We start from the raw sequence: 25,787 nt of genomic DNA on the forward strand, positions 1-25,787 counted from the left end.
CAGGGGAACAGAGGCATCCCTATTCTCACTATGAGATATGAAGGAGAGTCTGAGGAGCAGGATGGCAAAAGAGAATTCTACCTTTCAATTCACATTACATCCTTGCCTTACTTTTGGTGTGGCTGGCAACGCCACATTCTTGGTCCGCAGCTCAAATTGACCGTAAATAGCACAGTAGCTGCTAGCCAATTAGCACAAACTATTAAACAATGACCAAAACATATTACACTATTGAATAATACAATCACATTACACTCTTGAATAACGCAACAATTCACAAGCATGTGCAGACATTTAAAGGGTTTATGTTCTCGTCTGTAGGCTACACTCGTTACATTTTAACTTCAAGACAAAAGCACAGAGTTGCTAACAGCATGTTTTCATCATGTAACTTTAGCCGATTAACCCCCTCATATGAATATTACAGTAGGCCTACCTTACAACATTACAACAAACCAGACTTCATTTTCATCAATATCATGCAAACCATTACATGTGGTATAAGCATATTGTGGCTGGATATGTGGGTATAAGTTAATTCACTGCAGATTTGCGAAGAGCTGTTTGATATAGAAGCCCATACCCGCCACCCAAAAATATTTATCAACGTGCACAATTAGTCTCTGCTTCAGTCTGATCAACTGTAACCTACTGATAACAACCACAGCTGCAGGTAGCCTAGAGAAGCCTATGCGCTCTGATCCCATCTGGGCCTGGCAAGGGGAAACGTCATGTTTTTATAGCCTAAGCTATGTATTTATAGCCTAAAATAGGCCCATTTGTGTTCTGAGAAAATGTGAATGTGATAAAATGTGGTTTATATTCACACTTCGGGTGGCTTGGCTACCTAGACCTTATTAATCCAGAATTATTGACTGGAATGAATCAATCATTTTTTTTACATTTACATTTTAGTCATTTAGCAGACGCTCTTATCCAGAGCGACTTACAGTAGTGAATGCATACATTTCATTAAAAAAAATATCCGTACACAATAGTGATGACATACTGTATGAGTATATTTTTATATACAGATTCAAAAGGCCTACAAGATGCAACTCTGCATACAGCGAGCTCAGCCTTGTTAGTTTTATTGTCCAATAGCAATTGTTGTCTCTTTGTCTATCTAAAGGGTTTTAATGTTTTCATTCTCCCTAGGGCCAGGAGTTTTTCCAGGAGTAAAAAACAACAACATATGTCCTGATTAGAAAAATAATCTGGTCCTATCATAGCCCATATAGAACCGTTTTATTTGTTTTACAGTGATGTATTACTATGTCATACGCTACAACTAGGGTCCGGAGTTGGTTAGGTTAGCCTACTACCAGAACAGGAAAAACTCTGGGACCCAGGAAAACACCACACAATGTTACAAATGAAAAAATATATCCTATTTGTATGATGGGCTTCCGTAGTTTTACGTGGCTCAGTGCGACAATTTCAGAATGTAGCAGGCTGTAAGGCAATAAAACAAGTCTCAAATATGAGGAAAATGTCTGTACATTTCAGCTGTTTCAAAAACATTGCTCTGCTATTACCATTTATACAGTAGGAGTGTTGGCTCAACAAGACAATTCTGTTTACACTGTCCTGCTTCAAGGGGGCAACTGTCGGGCTAGCGTCGTGTTCTACCTCCAGAGGTAGAGGTCGAGACGTAGCAAGTACACAAGTTTGTATATGTATTTTTACGCAAAGTCTAGTAAGTGTAAAGAGGCTCAAAGGAAATCAGAGAGAGGGAGAGAGAGAGAGAGAGAGAGAGAGAGAGAGAGAGAGAGAGAGAGAGAGAGAGAGAGAGAGAGAGAGAGAGAGAGAGAGAGAGAGAGAGAGAGAGAGAGAGAGAGAGAGAGAGAGAGAGAGAGAGAGAGAGAGAGAGAGAGAGAGAGAGAGAGAGAGAATCCAATATTAGAATAATCCAGTGTGGTCTGGGGCGGTGTGGGGAGTATCACCACCACCAGAATAGATGCTGACCTGCCAAATGCTAACCTAATGCGCCGGTTCTCTGAAAGGCTGGAGAGACGCATTGTCTAGACTATGCAACATGATTCTGCCGTGAGACATGGAGCATTTCTATACAGGTGGCGTTTCCAGGTGCGTTTTAAATTGCACCTTTTATACTGATGGCGGACATTGCCATCTCATTCATCGCGCTGTAATAGGGGAGATCAGAGTACATACCTGTCTTTCTTCTTTTTTTGGACCACATTTGTGTTTTTTTATTGGGGGGGGTTACAGGTAAACTAACCATTTCAATGTATATGTTTAGAAAACATCTACCCATAAGCTGCTACTCAAAATAAAAATAAGAGTAAGAAATACATACAGGGGTTTAAATAATAATACATTCAGTATAAACAGTAATAATACATACAGGGGTTTAAGTAATAATACATTCAGTATAAACAGAAAAAAAGTGGGCCTCCACCCCCAACCTACTATCTCATTCCCCCAACCCCACCCAGCCAACATGTCTCTATCATCCCCCCACCCCCCATTCCGGAAACCATCCCCCCCAGCCATCAACTAGGGTTGCTCGTCAGTCATCCCCCCAGACCCCCCACCCGGCGACCAGAGAAAACCCTCCTCATACCACCCCTTCCCGTGGGCCTGAAAGCAGAGAAAATTAAAAATATTAAAATAGGTATATACATATATACAGTTGAAGTCGGAAGTTTACATACACAGGTTGGAGTCATTAAAACTCGTTTTTCAAACACTCCACAAATGTCTTGTTAACAAACTATAGTTTTGGCAAGTAGGTTAGGACATCTACTTTGTGCATGACACAAGTAATTTTTCCAACAATTGTTTACAGATAGATAATTTCACTTATAATTCACTGTATCAGAATTCCAGTGCGTCAGAAGTTTACATACCCTAAATTGACTGTGCTTTTAAACAGCTTGGAAAATTCCAGAAAATGATGTCATGGCTTTAGAAGCTTCTGATAGACTAAATTAAATATTTTGAGTCAACTGGAGGTGTACCTGTGGATGTATTTCAAGGCCTACCTTTAAACTCAGTGCCTCTAAATAAATCAGCCAAGACCTCAGAAAAAAAATTGTAGACCTCCACAATTCTGGTTCATTCTTGGGAGCAATTTCCAAACGCCTGAAGGTACCACATTCATCTGTACAGACAATAGCACGCAAGTGTGAACACCATGGGACTACGCAGCCGTCATACCGCTCAGGAAGGAGACGCATTCTGTCTCCTAGAGCTGAACATACTTTAGTGCGAAAAGTGCAAGTCAATCCCAGAACAACAGCAAAGGATATCCTCAGGTACAAAATTATCGATATCCACAGTAAAACGAGTCCTCTGCTCAAAAACTGCCATAAAAAAGCCAGACTACGGTTTGCAACTGCACATGGGGAGAAAGATTGTACTTTTTGGAGAAATGTCCTCTGGTCTGATGAAAGAAACATTGAACTGTTTGACAATAATGACCATCGTTATGTTTGGAGGAAAAAGGGGGAGGCTTGCAAGCCGAAGAACACCATCCCAACCGTGAAGCCCGGGGTGGTAGCATCATGTTGTGGGGGTGCTTTGCTGCAGGAGGGACTGGTGCAATTCACAAAATAGATGGCATCATGAGGAAGGGAAATTATGATATATTGAAACAACATCTCAAGACATCAGTCAGGAAGTTAAAGCTTGGTCGCAAATGGGTCTTCCAAATGGACAATGACCCCAAGTATACTTCCAAAGTTGTGGCAAAATGGCTTAAGGATAACAAAGTCAAGGTATTGGAGTGGCCATCACAAAGGCCTGACCTCAAACCCATAGAACATTTGTGGGCAGAACTGAAAAAGCGTGTGCGAGCAAGGAGGCCTACAAACCTGACTCAGTTACACCAGCTCTGTCAGGAGGAATGAGCCAAAATTCACCCAACTTAATGTGAGAAGCTTGTGGAAGGCTACCCGGAACGTTTGACCCAAGTTAAACAATTTAAAGGCAATGCTACCGAATACTAATTGAGTGTATGTAAACTTCTGACCCACTGGGAAAGTGATGAAAGAAATAAAAGCTGAAATAAATAATTCTCTCTACTATTATTCTGACATTTCACATTCTTAAGGGAATTCTTACTCGGATTAAATGTCAGGAATGATGAAAAACTGAGTTTAAATGTATTTGGCTAAGGTGTATGTAAACTTCTGACTTCAACTGTGTATATATATGTACATATATATATATGTACTGTATGTTTTGGCCTTTATGGATTGTTTATTTGTGTGTTGGGCTTTAGCTGAGATTATTCTTTACAGAGTGAAGTATATTTGTCCAGGTCTCAATTGTTCCTTGACTAGCACCATTCCTTCTCACTGTCGATAATTCTAATGTTATAACTTCTTATAGTAACTGTATCCACTGGTGAATTGGGAGAAAGTGAGGTGATTGCCATCTAAGAGCCAGCATCTTTTTTTGCGGCGGTGCTGCCTGCCAGCAGTAATCATCTCTGATTGATTGAGAGATTCAAAGAGCTATTATCGTTAAGTAACATAATAGATGCAAAGCACTGACAATTTACATTCATGCACTTTGTAATGAAATGTGTAACTTTGCCCCAGAAGCATTTAACTGCAACGCACTCCCACATCATATGAAGGAATGTGCCTACCTGATTTAGGGGACACAGTGAACAGTTGGGAGTTGGGGCCAATTTCATTGTAAAATGTTTCCTTGTGTTAAATACAGTTAGCGGTGTAAAGTACTTGAAAGTACTACTTAAGTCATTTTTGGGGGTATCTGTACTTTACTATTTTTCACAACTTTTACTTCACTACGTTCCTTTTTTTCCCCCCTTTTTCCCCCAATTTCGTGGTATCCAATTACAGTCTTCACTCATCGCTGCAACTCTCGTACGGACTCGGGAGAGGCGAAGGTCGAGAGCAGTGTGTCCTCCGAAACACAACCCAACCAAAGCCACACTGCTTCTTCACACAATGTCCACTTAACCTGCAAGCCAGCCGCACCAATGTGTCGGAGGAAACACCGCACACCTGGCGACTGTGTCAGCCCGCCACAGGAGTCGCTAGTGCGCGATGGGACAAGGACATCCCTGCCGGCCAAAACCTCCCCTAACCTGGACGACACTGGGCCAATTGTGCGCCACCCCATCGATTTCCCGGTCGCGGCCGGCTGCAACAGAGCCTGGACTCGAACCCAGAATCTCTAGAGGCACAGCTATAGCACTGCGATGCAGTGCCTTAGACCACTGCGCCACTCGGGAGGCTACTTCACTACAATCCTAAAGAATATTATGTACATTTTACTCCATACATTTTCCCTGACTCCCAAAAGTACTCGTTACATTTTGAATGCTTAGCAGGACAGAAAATTGTCTAATTCACACACTTATCAAGAGAACATCCCTGGTCATCCCTACTGCAGCTGATCTGGCGGACTCACTACATTTACATTTTAGTCATTTAGCAGACGCTCTTATCCAGAGCGACTTACAAATTGGTGCATTCACCTTATAATATCCAGTGGAACAACCACTTTACAATAGTGCATCTAAATCTTTTAAGGGGGGGGTTAGAAGGATTACTTTATCCTATCCCAGGTATTCCTTGAAGAGGTGGGGTTTCAGGTGTCTCCGGAAGGTGGTGATTGACTCCGCTGTCCTGGCGTCGTGAGGGAGCTTGTTCCACCATTGGGGTGCCAGAGCAGCGAACAGTTTTGACTGGGCTGAGCGGGAACTGTGCTTCCTCAGAGGTAGGGAGGCGAGCAGGCCAGAGGTGGATGAACGGAGTTCATGCTGCATATGAAAATTATGTCAGAGTGTTGGAGTGTGCACTTGGCTATCATAAATAAGTAAAAAACTAGACAATGGTGCTGTCTGGTTTGCCTAATATAAGGAATTTGAAATGATTTATACTTTTACTTTTGATACTTAAGAGTATTTAAAACCAGATACTTCTAGACTTTTACTCAAGTAGGATTTTACTGGGTGAATTTCACTTTTACTTGAGTAATTTTCTATTAAGGTATCTTTACTTTTATGACAATTGGGTGAACAAACTTACAATGTACAGTATAAGTTGATGGTTTCCGATTACAGGATGCCATGGTAATATTTTTCCATATTCTGTTCCAGTTAAAGGGTGGTTCAGATCAAATGAGATCTGTGGACCATACTTTAAAAAAAAAAATGTACAGACCTTTGACCCTGTTTCTAGTAGTGCAGCTGGGACTGGGACTGGAATTATGTACTCAACTGAACTCCAAACAGTCAAGAGACCAGGAAGGTCTCTTAGCATAACAAGGGGTGTTTACCATACTTTGTTTAGCACTTGTTTGCGTATGATGCCTGATACTGGGACAAGCTGAGTAGGCATGTTTCCAATGAGTCACTGCCTGCTATAACCTCGGTTTTGTGTTTGGCAACACGTAGAGTATCAAACAAATGCAGACCTGCTGTGCCTACATTTGCAAGCAAGCATGCATACATAATTTCAGCATAAATCTTTTTTATAACAACTTTAATTAGTCTGATATTCTTCCCTGCACGAACCAGGATTGAAAGCAGTAGTGTACGGCAGTTTCGAGGGTCCCCACGCAAGGGATTTTTTGTGGAAAACAGCAAATTCCGACAATTCTACACATTTTGCCATGAGCTGAGAGAAAATGTTGCATTGATTGAAAGACATTGAATGATGCCTGGATCATAAGGTTACAACAAGTCCACATCTGGAGCCTGAGGTCAAGTCAGCATGTCCCCTGTGTGTTGTCCCTAGAGTGGGCCATGCACTTGTGTCTGGGGCTTGATTTAATGGCTCCTCTGTCACATACGTGTTCTGCTCAGGGGCCAAGCCCAAAAGGGAGCCCACAGCCCAGTCAGACACGCCAACCCCTGAGGGGAACGGAGAGACAGTGGGTAGAAAAACACGAGAGATTTGACTTATTCCTCATCACTGCTGCAAACAGACCACCCAGAGTCTTATTCTTGACGAAGGCTAACACTGTTCTGTTCTTTATGTTGGTGTGTGCAGTGTGAAAAATGTCTTCCCCCTCTGTCTAAACAGCATGTAACGTTGATGAGGGGTCAGACTGAATGATTATGTGACACTGGAGTGGAAATATGGGAAAAATATGGGAAAAAAACACACGACTGATTCCGAAATCGTCCTAAATTCAGTCCTGCAGTGACACGTCAAGCATTTTTGGCACAGCGGGTAGTGCTATCACTTTTGGGAATGATTTTGGGGAAGAGGAGCCATGAGAAAAACACTACAGCCCGGGGATACTGCTCTATTGATTCATATTCTATCTGTTATGCGTGCCATGCTGGTCCACAGATTTTCAGTTATCAGATACATGTTGGATAGCAGCTCTACTCATTCATAATACATGGAAACTGAAGACATCCAGATTTTTCAAAAATGACAGTATATGTATGCAAGGTTGCTTATTTGTTATTGCTGGAATCGGATCAAGAAGGATCTCGTTTTCAGCAACGCTGGTGTTTGGTCAAATGTTTAGACACCACAAGATGATTCTGATAAGAAGCTTTTGGAGAGGTAGAAGGCCTACTGTATGGTTGTTAGTTTCAGTTAAATTAATGGAAAACATGTTCATTATTTATTACAAAGATGTTTCTTTGGCCAATATGTTAAGCATTGCTTGGAACACTGGGACTGAGAGGTAGAATGATTACCCTGTATGTGTGGGCATGTTTCACAGTAGCTTCCTCTTCCTTCATATTTATTTTCACTTGTCGTACAAACCCAAGTGTGTCTTCATGAGTAGTGTTTTTATATCATGAAAAATGTAGTTAGTCATTATGTTGTGAACAGCCCATAAAAACACCCGCAATGAATGTGTGGAACATTTCATGACCTTCCGCATGAATGATTCAAAGAATAAACACAACTGCTATTGTTTATACTGCACAGAATCTATTGTATATGTAGAGATCATGGAGATGTTAACGACTGTTGTAAAGAAGGGGAATGAAACATGTCTTGAAGCCCACTGCCTTACATGAACCAGTGTGCAGACACCATTCTCAGAGGCCCATGTTTGAACTGGGCACTGGGTCCATGTAAGGCCAAATGTGTGAGTGTTAACAGCATTCACCCTTGTCCAAGTGCTCTCATGTTAGCCAACTGTCAATCATAGGAAATTATTTCTGGCACACTATTGCTCACGTCTTTTCAAACATTTCATAAAACATCAACAATATGACTATGAAACATCACATTTCAAAGGGGATGAACTTAAATCACTTGACATGTCTAGTAACTACTAGTGAATAGCTAACTGTTATACTACAACCAATATGCGTGGAAGCCCTATTGACAAACTGTATAGCATTTGGCACAGACAGGTGTATTGACTCAGTCAAGAAACACTGTGGATGGGCATTATTCAAGATCTCAACTGATTCAAACTTCATTTTAACCCATAACTTTGGAAAGGCGTGTGTAAATGTCTCAGCATCATGAGTTATGTGTAGGGTGGAGTAGGGGGAGTGAGCCATGAAGGGAGGCGCATCAGGGGTTGCACTGAGATGCATTTGTATTCAGAGACTCAATCATCGTAACCATGCTGGCAGTAGCTACAGTACAGTGCCTCAAAAAGGATTCCCCGATGTGGAGTGTTCTCAGGACGTTTGTGACTTCCATGGAGAATGGGTGAGTAAGCCCATCAATAAGTAAGTGACTGTGGTTGAGGAGAGAGACTCTCTTTATATTAATTCCAGGACACAAAACAATGCAACAACTTCTGCTTTTATGAGTCATTATGTCATTTCAGCACCACAGGCAACCAACCAGATCCACTGAGATGTCAGAAACGGTCATGGCACAGCCCAGACAAGCCTTACTGATTGTCTCACTATGAAGTCAGAATTAAACTCATGTTACAGGCCTCTGGAGATTGAACAGTTTAAGCACAATGAGAAAGTCCCACATACAGCATATTAGAGCCTTTGTACTTAGGAGTCAACAGACTTCAGTATTCATCACCTCTCTAGCTATCAGTAGGAATGCCATAAGACATATAAAGAACAATAGTGTAGACGGGATGCTCAAGTGGAGTCTACTGTCTACATGAGTAGAGAGCACTGTTCCCCTCTTATACAGTATTGCACAAACTGAATACAACAACATGTGTTGGGTATTGGGCGCTATATATTGAACCTTCTTAAATCAAGTGAAAAGTACTATACAAATCAATTGATTCACCATGTACAGCATCAGTCCAACAAGTCAGAATATCCATAAGACATCAGTGATAAAGCAATGGTAAAAGATATGGGACACTTATCTTAAAGGGCATTCCCCAGACTACTTTAATCACACATACTGTCAGAATCTTGCATCGCATCAGTGTTATTGTGATTCCTTAGATATGAGTCTGGTCAGACTAACACAGAGACATTGAAAGAAGAACCACAGAAGAGGTTTGGACATTGTTCTCCTTTCCTCCTTCACCCAGATCATGCACTGACTCCAGCCATTTCTAATAGTATGCAGATTACTGTTCACTCAGCCTGCCAAGTTAAGCAAAGCACGCAACGTTTCTACGCAGCAGCAATAATGATGACTCATGGTTCTGTAACTCTGCAGAGAGAAAATCCAGGCGATACCGGAGATATATGTGAACAATGATGTTACTAGCCGGTCACCACCCGGTTACTAGCCGGCTACCACCCAGTTACTACAATACACTAAGTTGACTGTGCCTTTAAACAGCTTGGAAAATTCCAGAAAATGATGTCATGGCTTTAGAAGCTTCTGATAGGCTAATTGACATCATTTGTATCAATTGGAGGTGCACCTGTGGATGTATTTCAAGGCCTACCTTCAAACTCAGTGCCTCTTTGCTTGACATCATGGGAAAATCTAAAGAAATCAGCCAAGACCGCAGAAAAAAAATTGTAGACCTCCACAAGTCTGGTTGATCCTTGGGAGCAATTTCCAAATGCCTGAAGGTACCACGTTCATCTGTACAAACAATAGTATGCAAGACCACGCAGCCATCATACCGCTCAGGATGGAGACGTGTTCTGTCTCCTAGAGATAAACGTACTTTGGTGCAAAAAGTGCAAATCAATCCCAGAACAACAGCAAAGGACCTTGTGAAGATGCTGGAGGAATCAGGTACAAAAGCAAGTCCTATCTCGACATAACCTGAAAGGCTGCTCAGCAAGGAAGAAGCCACTGCTCCAAAACCGCCATAAAAAAGCCAGACTACAGTTTGCAACTGCACACGGGGACAAAGATACTTAACTGACCTAATACAGGGAATTTTTACTAGGATTAAATGTCAGGAATTGTGAAAAACTGAATTGAAATGTATTTGGCTATGTAAACTTCCGACTTCAACTGTACATAGACATGGAATCACTGGTCACTTGAATAATGGAACACTAGTCACTTTAATAATGTTTACATATTGCTTTACTCATTTCATATGTATATACTGTATTTTAGTCAATGCCACCTTGACACTGCTCGTCCTAATATTTATATATTTCTTAATTCCATTATTTTACTTTTAGATTTGTGTGTATTGTTATGAATTGTTAGATATTAATGCACTATCGGAGCTAGGAACACAAGCATTTCGCTAGACTCGCAATAACATCTGTTAAATATGTGTATGTGACCAACACAATTTGATTATGTGATCATCATGGCCTCACTTGATATGGTCTAAGAAGCTCTATTCTTGGCTTTCCTTTTTAACATTGTATTCATAATCCACCCTTTAACCTTGACTTTATGAGAGTCCTTATCCAGCCAATCATATCCATTTCCCAGGGACTCATAAGAGAAGAGAACCTGGTGGTGGTGTGTGCTCAGTGGCATAATGACAGTCATCAGCAACCGAGGCTCACACTGGATGAGAGGTTACAGCTAGAGCACTTGACCAGACGTGAACATGTTCTCACCTCACAAGCCCAGTATTAGCCTAGATAAAGTACAGTGGAGGAAAGAGAGAGAGAGAGACTTGTCTGTCCAGAGAGCTCCAGATGTTGCACCAGTCTGCAGCCCTGGCCAGATGGTACACAGCTGTACTGCGACACTAGTCTACATCACAGCACAGAAAACCAACCATCATCGATTATATGCATTCTACAGATTTCACCCACTACGAACTGTGCTCCTTCTCCTCAACAATTTACAGAATACCAAAAAAGTATTGTACATTTTTGCCACTAGAAAATACTATCATACAGTAGGGAATAGGGTGTAAAACAACAATGTCAGAGAACAGTATTCGACAATCAAGAATTGTATGGGACATTACCCACACTCTTAGAAAAAAGGGTTCCAAAGTGGTTCTTCGGCTGCCCCCATAGGAGAACCTTTTTGGGTCCATGTAGTAACCTCTGTGGAAAGGGTCCTACCTGGAACCAGAAAGGGTCTTCAAAGGGTTCTCCTATGGGGACAGCCGAAGAACCCTTTTAGGTTCTAGATAGCACCTTTTTTTTCTAAAAGTGTATGATGATGATTTAATTTAAAGCATCACTCATGACAGAGTCCAATGATTGTCCCCTGGAGTTCAACGGAGAGAGCAATCCACCTGAACCCATAATCAGGATTGTTTAATACTGCCATCTGTGCAAATAAGTGTGTAATAAAACATTTACAGCTGCACAAGTGTTTATTGCCATCTGGTCCCAACACATGAATATTTGACATTGCGTTCATGAAACATGAAGAACAGTGCACAAAGAGATGAGAAATAATAACAAACTGAGATATTTATGAATATATTATTGATATGAAGTAATAGTTTACTGATCAGGCCTTCTGAGACACAACAATTCTGAACAAAATGAAGGCTGATGAAGGCCTCAATATCAGGAGCCTACCAACAACATTAAAGGAGTCTTTTGGCCAGTGAACAATGATTGCCCAATAGTCACTTGGTCAGAAACAACAAGAATCAATGAATACATCTTTGTCCTCCAGAAACCAAACAGCTTTGATTAAAACAGTCAGATATGGTGGGAATTTACTGCAAAGGAGATTCTAAAATCAAACAATAGATTTTGAGCAGTAAACTATCCTCACAATGAGAACCATGGAGAGCCGAAAGCCTCTATGAGTAAACATTTTGGCATTCCTACCCAAAATAACAGCTATGCATCACCGAGGCCTGTGCAACACAGGGCTGGTGGATGGGGTTCATTACCCTATTGTATGTTTAGCAGTGTTAGAATACAAAGACTGTACTACGATGAGAGAATCCTGCAAAGACCAACTCAAATTCACACCACACGTCAACCCCTCTTTTAAGCAAAGTGATGACTTTACCATTATTTTTCTGTGCGAAAAAGTCATTGGAGATAGACATCATGATAGACAGCGTCTGATGGGAGGCTATGTGTGACTGTGGCAGTGCCATGGTGAGATAATGGGGATAGCCCTTCTTTGTCTCTGTTCTGTCACATCAGTTCAACTGTACTGTCGGCCGATGTGGAGGAACTACACACTGACTTGTCATCGCAGTAGCAAAAGCCACAGCTTTGAAAAAACTCATCTGTATCTGTTTGTGACTCTCTTGCGGATTTGCCCTCTTTACAAGAAACAGGATTTGGTTACACTTAATAAACACACTGTTGTGCCACGACAATTTTCAAAAGCCATCCATTTTTTGTCATAGGAAATTAATACGGTTTGACTAAAAGCATGTGGGGCATGAGCCTGCACTGGGTTGAGACCCAGCAGCTATGCCTTCTTCAAACCAATATTGTCACGACGGTTGAAAGGAGAGGACCAAGGTGCAGCGTGGTGAGCGTACATATTCCTTTTATTAGAAAAGACGCCGAACAAAACAATAAACACTACCGAACAAAACAATAAACACTACCCAACAAACCGTGAAGCTAAAGGCTATGTGCCATAAACAAAGTCAACTTCCCACAACACAAGGAGGGAAAATAACTACCTAAGTATGGTTCCCAATCAGAGACAACGATAGACAGCTGTCCCTGATTGAGAACCATACCCGGCCAAAACATAGAAAATAAAGAACATAGAAAAAGGAACATAGAATGCCCACCCTAGTCACACCCTGGCCCACCCAAAATAGAGAATAAAAAAACCTCTCTATAGCCAGGGCGTGACAAATATACAGTTGAAGTCGGAAGTTTACATACACTTAGGTTGGAGTCATTAAAACTCGTTTTTCAAACACTCCACAAACTTCTTGTTAACAAACTAGTTTTAGCAAGTCAGTTAGGACATCTACTTTGTTCATGACACAAGTAATTTTTCCAACAATTGTTTACAGACCGATTATTTCACTTATAATTCACTGTATCACAATTCCCGTGGGTCAGAAGTTTACATACACTAAGTTGACTGTGCTTTTAAACAGCTTGGAAAATTCCAGAAAATTACGTCATGGCTTTAGATGCTTCTGATAGGCTAATTGACATCATTTGAGTCAATTGGAGGTGTTCCTGTGGATGTATTTCAAGGCCTACCTTCAAACTCAGTGCCTCTTTGCTTGACATCATGGGAAAATCTAAATAAATCAGCCAAGACCTCCGAAAAAAAATGTAGACGTCCACAAGTCTGATTCATCCTTAGGAGCAACTTCCAAACGCCTGAAGGTACCAAGTTCATCTGTACAAACAATTGAACGCGAAAAGTGCAAATATATCCCAGAACAACAGCAAAGGACCTTGTGAAGATGCTGGAGGAAACAGGTACAAAAGTATCTACATCCACAGTAAAATGAGTTCTATATCGACATAACCTGAAAGGCCGCTCAGCAAGGAAGAGGCCACTGCTCCAAAACCGCCATAAAAAAGCCAGACTATGGTTCGCAACTGCACATGGGGACAAAGATCGTACTTTTTGGAGAAATGTCCTCTGGTCTGATGAAACAAAAATAGAACTGTTTGGCCATAATGACCATTGTTTTGTTTGGAGGAAAAAGGAGGAGGCTTGCAAGCCGAAGTACACCATCCCAACCGTGAAGCATGGGGGTGGCAGCATCATGTTGTGGGGGTGCTTTGCTGCAGGAGGGACTGGTGCACTTCACAAAATAGATTGCATAATGAGGAAAGGACAATTATGTGGATATATTGAAGCAACATCTCAAGACATCAGTCAGGAAGTTAAAACTTGGTCGCAAATGGGTCTTCCAAATGGACAATGACCCCAAGCATACTTCCAAAGTTGTGCAAAATGGCTCAAGGACAACAAAGTCAAGGTATTGGAGTGGCCTTCACAAAGCCCTGACCTCATCCTATAGAAAATATGTGGGCAGAACTGAAAAAGCGTGTGCGAGCAAGGAGGCCTACAAACCTGACTCAGTTTCACACCAGCTCTGTCAGGAGGAATGGGCCAAAATTCACCCAACTTATTGTGGGAAGCTTGTGGAAGCCTTCCCAAAACATTTGACCCAAGTTAAACAATTTAAAGGCAATGCGACCAAATACTAATTGAGTGTATGTAAACTTCTGACCCACTGGGAATGTGATGAAAGAAATAAAAACTGAAATAAATTATTCTTTCTACTATTATTCTGACATTTCACATTCTTAAAATAAAGTGGTTATTCTAACTGACCTAAGACATGGAATTTGTACTAGGATTAAATGTCAGGAATTGTGAAAAACTGAGTTTAAATGTATTTGGCTAAGGTGTATGTAAACTTCCGACTTCAACTGTAATTAGCTTTATATAAAATTTAAAAGCTGCAACTAACTATGAGAAAACCTCAAAAGAAGAGAAAATATTCTTGACAATTACATACAAAGTGTAATGGATCAACCCCTGATGAAAATGTTTTAAAACATGAACCAGCTATGTGACAGATTAGTGTGAGGTCTTCACAGTTACGAACCACACACAGTAAATATTTGGGATCTAGTCCATTGTGATTCTACTCCAAACAAAATTCATAGTGATTCTCAATCTTTTTCCGTTCAGTTCGTTATGGCCAGCTTGAAATTGTTTTCATTAGGAAGTCTTAATTGTGACTTTATTAAAGTTGTGAGTGACTAGCCTTCATTGTTGTAATCTGATTGAACAAGACCATCCAGTGCTGCTTTGGGAATCAGTGTTACTATGGTCATGTCAACACACTCCAAGAAGACTTCAAACAAAGACTGGTCTCTTTCAGGAAGAGTTATGAGAAGAAATGTTCTTAAGTACTGGGTTTTCCTCTGTCTGAACACAACAAACAGTATCTAGCCTCTAAACAATAGCCAAGATGCCTGTCATACGACTCATTGGGCTCTTTCTTCAAACTATGAGAATGTATATTGCGAAAATGTTATTCTAACTACTCCCAAGCTCCAATTGTTCCCACAAAAGGCCAGAAATCTGAATTCCCTTATTGACTAAGCAATGGAATAAACCTCAAATAATTGCAGGATTGGCAATCAGCTGCACTTTGTTCTAGAGATGGTTTGATAACAGATTTTGAATTTGGGCTTAAGGACCCATACACATGGGGGAAGTTAATAAAAAAACACTCCAGTAAGTGCATAAGAAATAAATCAAATCAAATAGACATGCAATACTCTAGGATGTAGACAGCCAATTCCCATATTACATGGAGAATCAAATATAAATTAGTATATAAGGCCAGAAATAATAAAATAGGATTATGTGTCACTGAGTTTAAGAGTACATTAATATACCAGGGGAAAAGCATGTTCTCTTTCAGCTTTTACCTTGAAGCCCCCAAACATACAGTTCAAGACCACCACATTCTTGACCTCTCAGGAAAAATGTTAATGCAAGTTTGAGGCTCTCAGTTGTTCTATTTTAATCACTAATCCCAAGTCATTTGGTCATCCTCATGCAGACTCTAAATCTTGGCCATGGATGACCGCAATGGTGTGAGTTTATAGTTGCCACGCTGATCACGGTGAAATAGCAAGGAGCAACAACCAGAAAGAAAGCCAAAGCTTGACACTTTAAGAGGTACTGGCTATTTACACCTTCACCTGCTCACAGAATAGTGACTGGTAGCTAAAGCTGCAGCTTTATAGAAGCCAATGTTTTGGCAGGTTGGCAAACTGAATCAATGGTAAAACACAGTCACTGGCAGTAACTCTTTAATAACTCCTAATATATTTAAACGACTAATTTCAGCTGCCATATCACAATCCAATATGCAAGGCATACTGTCATAAAGTGTGCACTCGCACCTACCTGCGAACTGGGAACTAATTGATTTATCATACATTCATAGAAAAATGCTTAGAATAATTGGCACAGGAAAGTAACATCAGACAATATTAGAATCTTAGCATATGGTATTCGTGTTGAAGAGTAGCCTACAAGGGCGATGCAAGGTGAGAGTCAGTTTGAAAATCATCTGATTGATCATGAGATTTAAAAGATAAAACATATATCTGTTGAAGTAATATAAAATATTTTTTTATCTTGTGCCTTTGCTTTTCCTGAAATAAAATTATACTTCAGTGCAACATCTGTATGTAATCTAGTAAAGAATCAATTAATTTCCTCGTAGCTCATTTGAATAGTCTACATCAATTAGGACATTTAAGAAATGAAACAGGTCATAATTCATAATGAGTCAGATTATTTATCCTGGCATCTTGTAAAGTCGGCCACACACATAGTAAAGCCACAACATTGTGTGATGATGAAGCCAACTTGTTTCAGAGAATTTAGAATGTGTGGTCGACAACAATTACAACACTTGCATGTTTGCACAGCTACACGCAATTTAAATCCAAACATATCTAGGAACCTTCACTTTATTTACATCTAAATGTGCTCATTAGTTTGAAAGTAAACCCAGGTGCAGATGTACATTTGATTAAATCTCCCAACACTGTCAAAAGTAAATGATTGACAACTCAGGAATGCTGGCTCTTGACTTCTGAATATGCGTAGGTCACAAGATGGCCACTGAATATGCCCTCCACTATGTCAATGCTGCATAGTCTCTCGTATGTTCTTTAACTTCCTCTTTTCTAGCAAAGCTCTCGTACCTTCTGTAGATACTACAAATCAAAAAGGCAACCCCCTGTTCTCTGTAATTTAGTTTTATAGCTCTCTAAAATTGGACTAAATCACAAAAAAAGACAAACTGAGATATGCTCTGTAAAACATAAGTAATATAAGGCTTTCCGACATGACACGTTTGTTTTTTTCTCCCCATAAGCCTAGCTGCACTGAAACTGACATCAAACACTTTGCATATCAACAAAGGGCCTGGGACGTCTCAGACACGCCTTATCTCATCTAGTCCCAGTAATGTCTCACAGCTGCTTTCAGTAAGGCAGTCACGCAGGCCTTTGGACATTGCTCTGCGAGAAATGAAGATGCTGGCTCATCACAAATGACACTGTCATAATCCACTGTCTCTATGACATCAAAAGACAAAAGAGGGCAAGAGATACAATTTGTGGAAAACATTAACTTTTCTTAAAAGAAGATATTTTTTTATGGATGTTTACTTTTGGGAAAGAGAATGTCATTGGGTTTTCAGAGAATCCTGGTCCATGAGACAAATCATTCATAACAATTTCATCTACTTTAGTTTTTGAAAGATCAGACAGCTCAGTTATCTGTCACAATTAGCTTTCCCAAATCACTCTTAACAGAGAGCCTCACAAAAGACTGGAGATGACAACATGTTTTCTAACTGTTCTGCATTATTTTAAGGCAGTATGATCATCTAGTTGTTTCAAATAAAAGCCTGGAATGTTTTCAACATCTTTAACAGAGGATCATGCTTTTTGTTGGCCCAGTGTTTTCTTAGTTTCAGTTTTTAATACCAGATTTTACAGGGTTCATTAAAAGTAACCCTCCCCCCTCCAAAATACACATTATTTTGAAGGCACAGACTTTTAAGGATTAAAGATACAGTAGATGAATGAGTGCCTTAAGGACATGGGCCTTCATTTATAAAAAGAGCATTGAGTGAGCATAGGTCATCATTACACAACGTTCCAGATTGATCACTTTGAACATGAACTAGGGTCGAATTGCTGGAACCGGTTTACCGAGATTTACCACCCAAACCCACTCCTTTTCCTGGGATAAATAACTGAGAGAAACCGGTAAATTATAATCAATGATTTATATGAACACCATGACGTTACATGGAACTGTTAAATTACATGTGATGTCTAAATCTGGCTTCTCTACAGGCCCTTGGCTTACTCTGCTATCTGCGGGATCACTCATCAACGCTCAGGGTGGGAACAGACAGCTCATCTCAGTATGGAGCGCAGTTCACAATGCATGTATTATCTCATCATGGTAAAATGTTTTCTTGTGAAAGGAAGGACTACATTTTCTGCAGCATAGCCTATGCTACAGTAATATAAGGACTGAATGCACGTCTAATTTACACATCTCCATCTGGATTTCGGGTCACCCTATTTTTTCATTGTAAAGATGCATTTTTTAGTTGCATCTGCAGAGTTTTAAAACGACCTATCACTCGAATATCGTTGCGTTAAATCAGTGCGCAGGGGAGCACTCTCTCGCAGTCTTTCTCTCTATCAATTCCATTCCAATTGAATCCAAAATAGATAGACCTAATCCTGTTCAAGATATATATATATATATATGTGTGTGTGTGTGTGTGTGTGTGTCCTTGCCTATCTCTTTCAGGCAATACATTAAATGCAGTATTGGCCTTATATTTAGCTAATGAATGATTTGTTATGCATACGCTTCTAATTTATAGCCACGGTCTCTTGTGCAATACGCACCTGTGCTCCGCTAGCCTTTCTTAAAAACGCCCCTTAGCTCTTGCTGTCCCAGGAAAAGCTAGACTAGAAATAGCTTGCTGGACGTCTTTTAAAGCATTTCTTATACAAATAGACTATTCGAAGAGGGATGCACGCTCTTGTTTGCTGAATGTTAAATACAGCAGCAAATAGAACTCACAGGAGTTTGAAAGAAGAGAGAACGTGCGACGGCGGTTGTCTATAGCAGTTATTTATTCAGACCCGTAACCATTCCATCTTCGTCAAGAGAAGTGATAGCCGTCTGCATCTTATTCTAGTCCTATATTATTCAAGCATGTCATTACAATTATGAATTTAAGGCAAACGAAACTTATTTCATTTAACTGTTGGAAGCGAGGAAGGAATGAAGCAACAATAGAGAGAGAAAGGAGGTAGGCTAATACCAGTCGCACAACATTAGGGGAAATATTATGAAAGGTCGCCTATATTTCCGTCAGCCTACTAATTGTAACTTTGTTGGCCGCATGTCCTGCACCAGCATCGCATGTTCTCTCCCAGCTTCATGGTTTGAACGAGGTTCGTCATTCCAATCCATATAATACAGTACAGTAATTGGCTACAGTCCACACTCCAAAAGATTAGCCTACTGGAGCTTGTTTCATTTACTTACCCAAGAGAGCATAGCTACATCTATGGGCTTTTATGTTTTTCTGTCAGGCGTAATGTGCGGTAGCCTATATGTCATAGGCCATGTATTGGATAATGGCACAATCATTTGGGCTTTTTTGGGCTTGGGATCATAAAATGTCTTTAATATAGGGCTCATAAAATGTATTTAATATATGCCTCATCAGGCTCAGGTAGCATCAGGCTTGAATGTTCATGCCGATCAAAGCTCTAATCAAATCCAGACATATATGCTTTAGAATGACACTTCCGGTTTTGGCTGCAAATACTGGGTTACCCGGGAGAAAAGTGATTTATTCTCGGGATGGAATATTTGTAAAATACCTGGAAATGATTCAACCCTAAGAGGAACCCATGATCAAATCTCAAGTCAAGCCCTAGCTGCTGCATGTTGATCTCCTGTGTTGAACAAGTGGAATTGCTTGACATGACCTCATATGTAAGGCTAAAGTCTGATCTATTAGTCAGCTGAGGTAACACATTCATGCTCAGATCAGTACCTATCATGAAACCCCACAATATGTCTAGCTCAATTCACTTAACATTCTTCTGTACCAAACTACAGTATGAACAGCAACCAATCAATTGACATTGAACCTAAAAACTGTAGCTCTCACACTTAAATAAATATCCACAAAGAAAATTCCAACAAATATCCCAACAACTTGGTGCTAGGTAGCTAAAAAGGTCACATCTTGCTTTGAGTGGCTCTTTGCCAAATTCTGAAAGCTTGTTCAATTCCCCATGCTGTGTTTTCTATTTGAACCCTTTAACCAAGGCTGTGGAGCACCTGTCAACAATTTGGCAAATATGTTTTTCCACCTGCTACCTCGCCCCCCCCCCCCCCCCCCATTTTTCCTCCAAGTGCTCACCCTACCCTTCCTCCTGGGACAGTTTCTGTGTGTTGTGGCTTTAAAACAATTCCAATTTGGGGCAACCAGAAAACCACATGAAACATGTTTCGTAAATGTGTCCCCACATCTGTTCTGCAGCAAGGTTGACAACATGCTTTCACTACTCCTCTATTTTTCATACAGATGTGGGATCTTAATTTGATCACCCTGTTGCAGGAGAATCTTCCTGCAATGCAGGACATTTTTAACTTGTACTGTATTTGAGGTTTAAAAAGGCTTCTGAAGTTTGTAATTTCCACTTAGAAATGTCAGACTTGATTTTCAGAAAGTTTTATGAATCCCTACAAAAATGTCCATTAATTATAATCCACATAATAATTGACATTTCCTGTTGCTATAGGAGTATTTTCCTGCTGTAGCAAACTGGCTACATTTAAGATCCTACATCTGTAGTGTCTTTCCAAACTCAAACCACTACGATGATCTATGCTGAGAAAATGTAGACAATATGTATATTATTTATTTCATTGATCTAATAGCAGTGTTCATCATTTACATTTTGGCTTCAGTACATCGTTATTATATGGATGCAAATATATATATTAATCAAAGATAAACTTTAGTGTTTGTAATCAGTGTTGGGGCCATTCAATGTTTCGCATTACATGAACATCTATGGGTAATGCAATTAATACGCTAATAGACATTACAGTGCAGTTGAGGTTTATAATACATGCTGTATAGTGCCTTAGGTTGGATGTAGGTCCAGCAATTGGCACAGGAAGTTGTTATGATCACTATCTGAGAGGGAGGTGGAGGGAGGATAGAAAGGTGGTGGTCGTGAGGGTCGTGACGGTCTTGTGAGAATGACATACATTTTGTTTTGAACAATCACCTCCATAATAATGTTAAGAATTTGGGAGGCTCATACACATTAACATCCATAAAGTAAGGCCTTTCAGATCATTTTTTATATTTTTTTATTTAACCTTTATTTAACTGTATAATCATGTATAATCACTTCCTAATCTCTTTCCGCTCAGGCTTGTTACATTTTAATTAGGCAACAGTCTCAGAAAAAAAGGTACCGAATTGTACTTAAAGTGGTACAAACACTTGTCAATGTAGTGCAGTGGTCACCAACCTTTTCTGAGTCAAGATAACTTTCTGAGCCAAAATGCAAGCCGAGATCTATCTCTTAGATTTATTTTTTGGAACATGACTTAAAAAACTTAAGCAACATTAACCTACATTACACTGCATATTGGCTTTCCTTGAATTGCCCTGCCAATGCATTGTTGTTTGGACCATTTAAAAATATATATATTTCAGTATTTGAGGTAGGCCATATGATCACACTGGTATTAGATGTGTTACTGTATTATTTGGGAGGTGAGTAAGCATACACTTAAATAATTCACTTTTTATTTAAATTTTACTGGGCTGCTGGAACCTGCATGTGATGGTCAGTCTCAGCAGAGGGAGAGAGCAGCATACTGAGAGTCCACCTCTCAACATCCCTCCGCTCTCCCTTTCCTCCACTGACACTGACCAAAATGGGACACTGTCTTCCTCCAGTTGAACTTGAGTTGCACAGCATTATTTCTGCCTCATGCACAAATTCATTGTCATACTTCTATGAAGAGAGAAAGTGAACTATTCCTCGATATTAAAAAAGACCCAAGCCGCTAATAATAACAACGCAAGCCTATAGATACACTTTCCTACTCATTCATTACAGCTGCAGTGCTGGTTGTAGTGCCAGTGGAAGTAAGAACAACGCACATTTTATGGCTTATAAAAGTGTTGAATAAAAAGTTTTGACAGTGCTGAGTAAAAACTTAAACATGAACTCACTCATAAAAACAGCTGCTCTTTGCTGTATTCATTGACAGTCTCACTAGTCATGGTTTTAAAAGTTTAGAAATCTCACAGTGTCAACTTTGCTTTAGCTTTCTTTTATGCCTGCTATGTTACTGCAGACACGGTAATCTGAGCCATCTGATTGGCCAGCTGTAGACCTATAATGCACTTGATTTGCTCTAGGGGCCTGCTGGGAAGGCAGAGTTTGTACCTTCAGACGCATGAAAAAAAAATGTAATGGGAAAACTTTGCCTACCTGGCATGCAGGGCAGCTGAATTCGGTGCACCTACCGCCAACAGAGCGAGATGAATAAATAAAAATGGGAACGCAAGGCTTTATCGTTGGGTTTTTTACAGAAATGCTAGGCGATTGACTAGGAATGCCTTAGAGATCAACCAGTCGTACCCTGTAAGGTACGTTGATTGTACTCTTGCAGTTTGTACTTTAAAATAGCCAAATTGTACAAATGTGCCTTTTTAAGGTACCACCAGTGACATAGCCATTTGTTTCTTTAAAGTGGCCAAAATGTACCACTTCTCAATTTTTTGGGGGGTATTTTGGTATTTTAATAGGATACTACATATCTATACCATGTCCCTCACATGTAGGGTTGGGTTAAGGTTGCTACAATATTAATTACAGCTCTTAATTGTCACATGCTCTAATGTAAGCTTTTATAAAGACTTCAGAACTGATAGCAGACATGCTCAAACTGGAATTAACATAACCATAGAGCACTTCAACTGGTACAACACTTCCACTCTCGGGTAACAGAAAAATAACTAACCGAAAGCCACTAAGCCACACCTCCAATGATTGTTCCTTTATATTCAAAATAACGGGTTAAAAATTTGCCATCATACTAGATTATCCACATATGTATCCTAAAAGATACTGAACTGTACTATGTGAGATCATACTGTATGTGTACCTCTGAAGGTACATTACAGTATGTGTATTTTAATATTTTTGTACCCCAGGGAACAATGTACCCTAACCGTAACCTTTTTTCTGAGAGTGTACATGCACAAACCTCAAGTCAGTATAAGGCTCAAATGTGTACCTCTCAAGTGGTATTAATTTATAATGCACAGACCTGTCATAAGGATGTGTTCTAGTTAGCCAACAATTTGATTTACCCACCAAAAGGACAAAATCCAGAATGGCATCCTATTGCTCTTCTAAACTTAAGCAAATGTAATCCTGCCTTTTGTACAAACACTGTCTTAAAGAGGCTGTGGTCCCCGTTCAGAGGACAGAGAGACAACAGTTTTACTCCACCAGAAAAGAGCAATAATAAAACATTCATGGTTGGTCTGAAAATAGAAGTGTGAAAAATAAAGGACAAGTTGTGGCTAGCCAAATACCACAAACACTACTATACTGTTCTACTGTTTGCCTGTTGATAATATGACAAATTGACAATTACTTATTTTTAGTTGAACAAGTTTGTGTCAAAGCTTAGTACTTCCTAAACTGAACTGTAACTCCCTCTTGGCTGGTCTATCTGCAGGCGCCACAATTCATGTAGAATGCTGCACCTTGGTCTCTAACTGTTCCATGTCATGGAGGTCCATAGCTCTCGAGGACTACTAGGAAATGAAGGTCAAATGTTTGAAATTTCTAATAGTAAATGAGCTACTATCACTATCATTATGAAGTTGGATCTTATGTAACGACTGGATGAGTGAAAAGGTCACTGGCGCGTACAGCCCTCTTTGATAACCTACAATATGTCAAAATGGCCTACAGTGGCTTGCAAAAGTATTCACCCCCTTGGCATTTTTCCAATTTTGTTTCCTTACAACCTGGAATTGAAATAGATTTTTGGGGGGGTTTGTATCATTTGATTTACACAACATGCGTACCTTGAGCATGCATAACTATTCACCCCCCCAAAGTCAATACTTTGTAGAGCCACCTTTTGCAGCAATTACAGCTTGGGGTATGTCTCTATAAGCTTGGCACATCTAGCCACTGGGATTTTTGCCCATTCTTCAAGGCAAAACTGCTCCAGCTCCTTCAAGTTGGATGGGTTCCGCTGGTGTACAGCATTCTTTAAGTCATACCACAGATTCTCAATTGGATTGAGGTCTGGGCTTTGACTAGGCCATTCCAAAACATTTAAATGTTTCCCCTTAAACCACTTAGGTGTTGCTTTAGCAGTATGCTTAGGGCCATTGTCCTGCTGGAAGGTGAACCTCCGTCCCAATCTCAAATCTCTGGAAGACTGAAACAGGTTTCCCTCAAGAATTTCCCTGGATTTAGCGCCATCCATCATTCCTTCAATTCTGACCTGTTTCCCAGTCCCTGCCTATGAAAACATCCCCACAGCATGATGCTGCCACCACCATGCTTCACTGTGGGGATGTTGTTCTCGGGGTGATGAGAGGTGTTGGGTTTGCGCCAGACATAGCGTTTTCCTTGATGGCCAAAATCCAAGAGTACCTTCTTCCATAGAAGTCTCCCACATGCCTTTTTGCGAACACCAAACATGTTTGCTTATTTTTTTCTTAAAGCAATGGCTTTTTTCTGTCCACTCTTCCATAAAGCCCAGCTCTGTGGAGTGTACGGCTTAAAGTGGTCCTATGGACAGATACTCCAATCTCTGCTGTGGAGCTTTGCAGCTCCTTTAGGGTTATCTTTGGTCTCTTTGTTGCCTCTCTGATTAATGCCCTCCTTGCCTGGTCCGTGAGTTTTGGTGTGCGACCCTGTCTTGGCAGGTTTGTTGTGGTGCCATATGTTTTCCATTTTTTAATATTGGATTTAATGGTGCTCCGTGGGATGTTCAAAGTTTCAGATATTTTTTTATAACCCAACCCTGATCTGTACTTCTCCACAACTTTGTCCCTGACCTGTTTGGAGAGCTCCTTGGTCTTCATGGTGCCGCTTGCGTGGTGGTGCCCCTTGCGTAGGGATGTTGCAGACCCTGGGGCCTTTCAGAACAGGTGTATCTATACTGAGATCATGTGACAGATCATGTGACACTTAGATTGCACACAGGTGGACTTTAACTAATTATGTGACTTCTGAAGGTAATTGGTTGCACCAGATCTTATTTAGGGGCTTCATAGCAAAGGGGGTGAATACATATGCACGCACCACTTTTCCGTTTTTTATTGTTTTGAATTTTTTGAAACAAGTTATTTTTTTCATTTCACTATTTTGTGTATGTCTGTTACATGAAATCCAAATAAAAATCTATTTAAATTACAGGTTGTAATGCAACAAAATAGGAAAAACACCAAGGGGGATGAATACTTTTTCAAGGCAATGTAAATAGTAAAAAATTAAAAAAACATAATTCCACTTTGACATTGTTGGGTGTTGTGTGGGGTATTGACGCAAAATTGAAATTGAATCAATATTAAATTCATGCAGTAACACAACAAAACGTGGGAAAAGTCATGGGGTGTGAATACATTCTGAAGGCACTGTACATGGCGCAGCAGTCTCTTATGTGCAGGGGAGTACCAGGTGGTAGCGGGCTAGTGACAGTCTCTAAGGTGCCAGGCAGAGTACCAGGCGGTGGCCGACTAGTGATGGTTGTTCAATAGTCTGATGGTCTGTTGAACAAGCTGTTTTTCAGTCTCTTGGTCCTGTCTTTGATACACCTGTACTGTCTCTGTCTGCTAGATGGTAACTGGTTGCACCAGATCTGATTTAGGTGCTTCACAGCAAAGGGGGTGAATACATATGCACACACCACTTTTCCGTT

General features: G+C 40.3%; 1 protein-coding gene across 4 annotated transcripts in view; it reads right to left on the reverse strand.

Moving 5' to 3' along the window:
• The window catches only part of LOC106603304 (ectodysplasin-A), a 73,712-nt gene that overhangs the window by 30,691 nt on the left and 17,234 nt on the right, over positions 1–25,787 (reverse strand). The window lies entirely within an intron of this gene.

The sequence above is a fragment of the Salmo salar genome, chromosome ssa04 (genome assembly GCF_905237065.1).
Source record: "Salmo salar chromosome ssa04, Ssal_v3.1, whole genome shotgun sequence".
In the NCBI taxonomy this organism is placed as follows: Eukaryota; Metazoa; Chordata; class Actinopteri; order Salmoniformes; family Salmonidae; genus Salmo; species Salmo salar.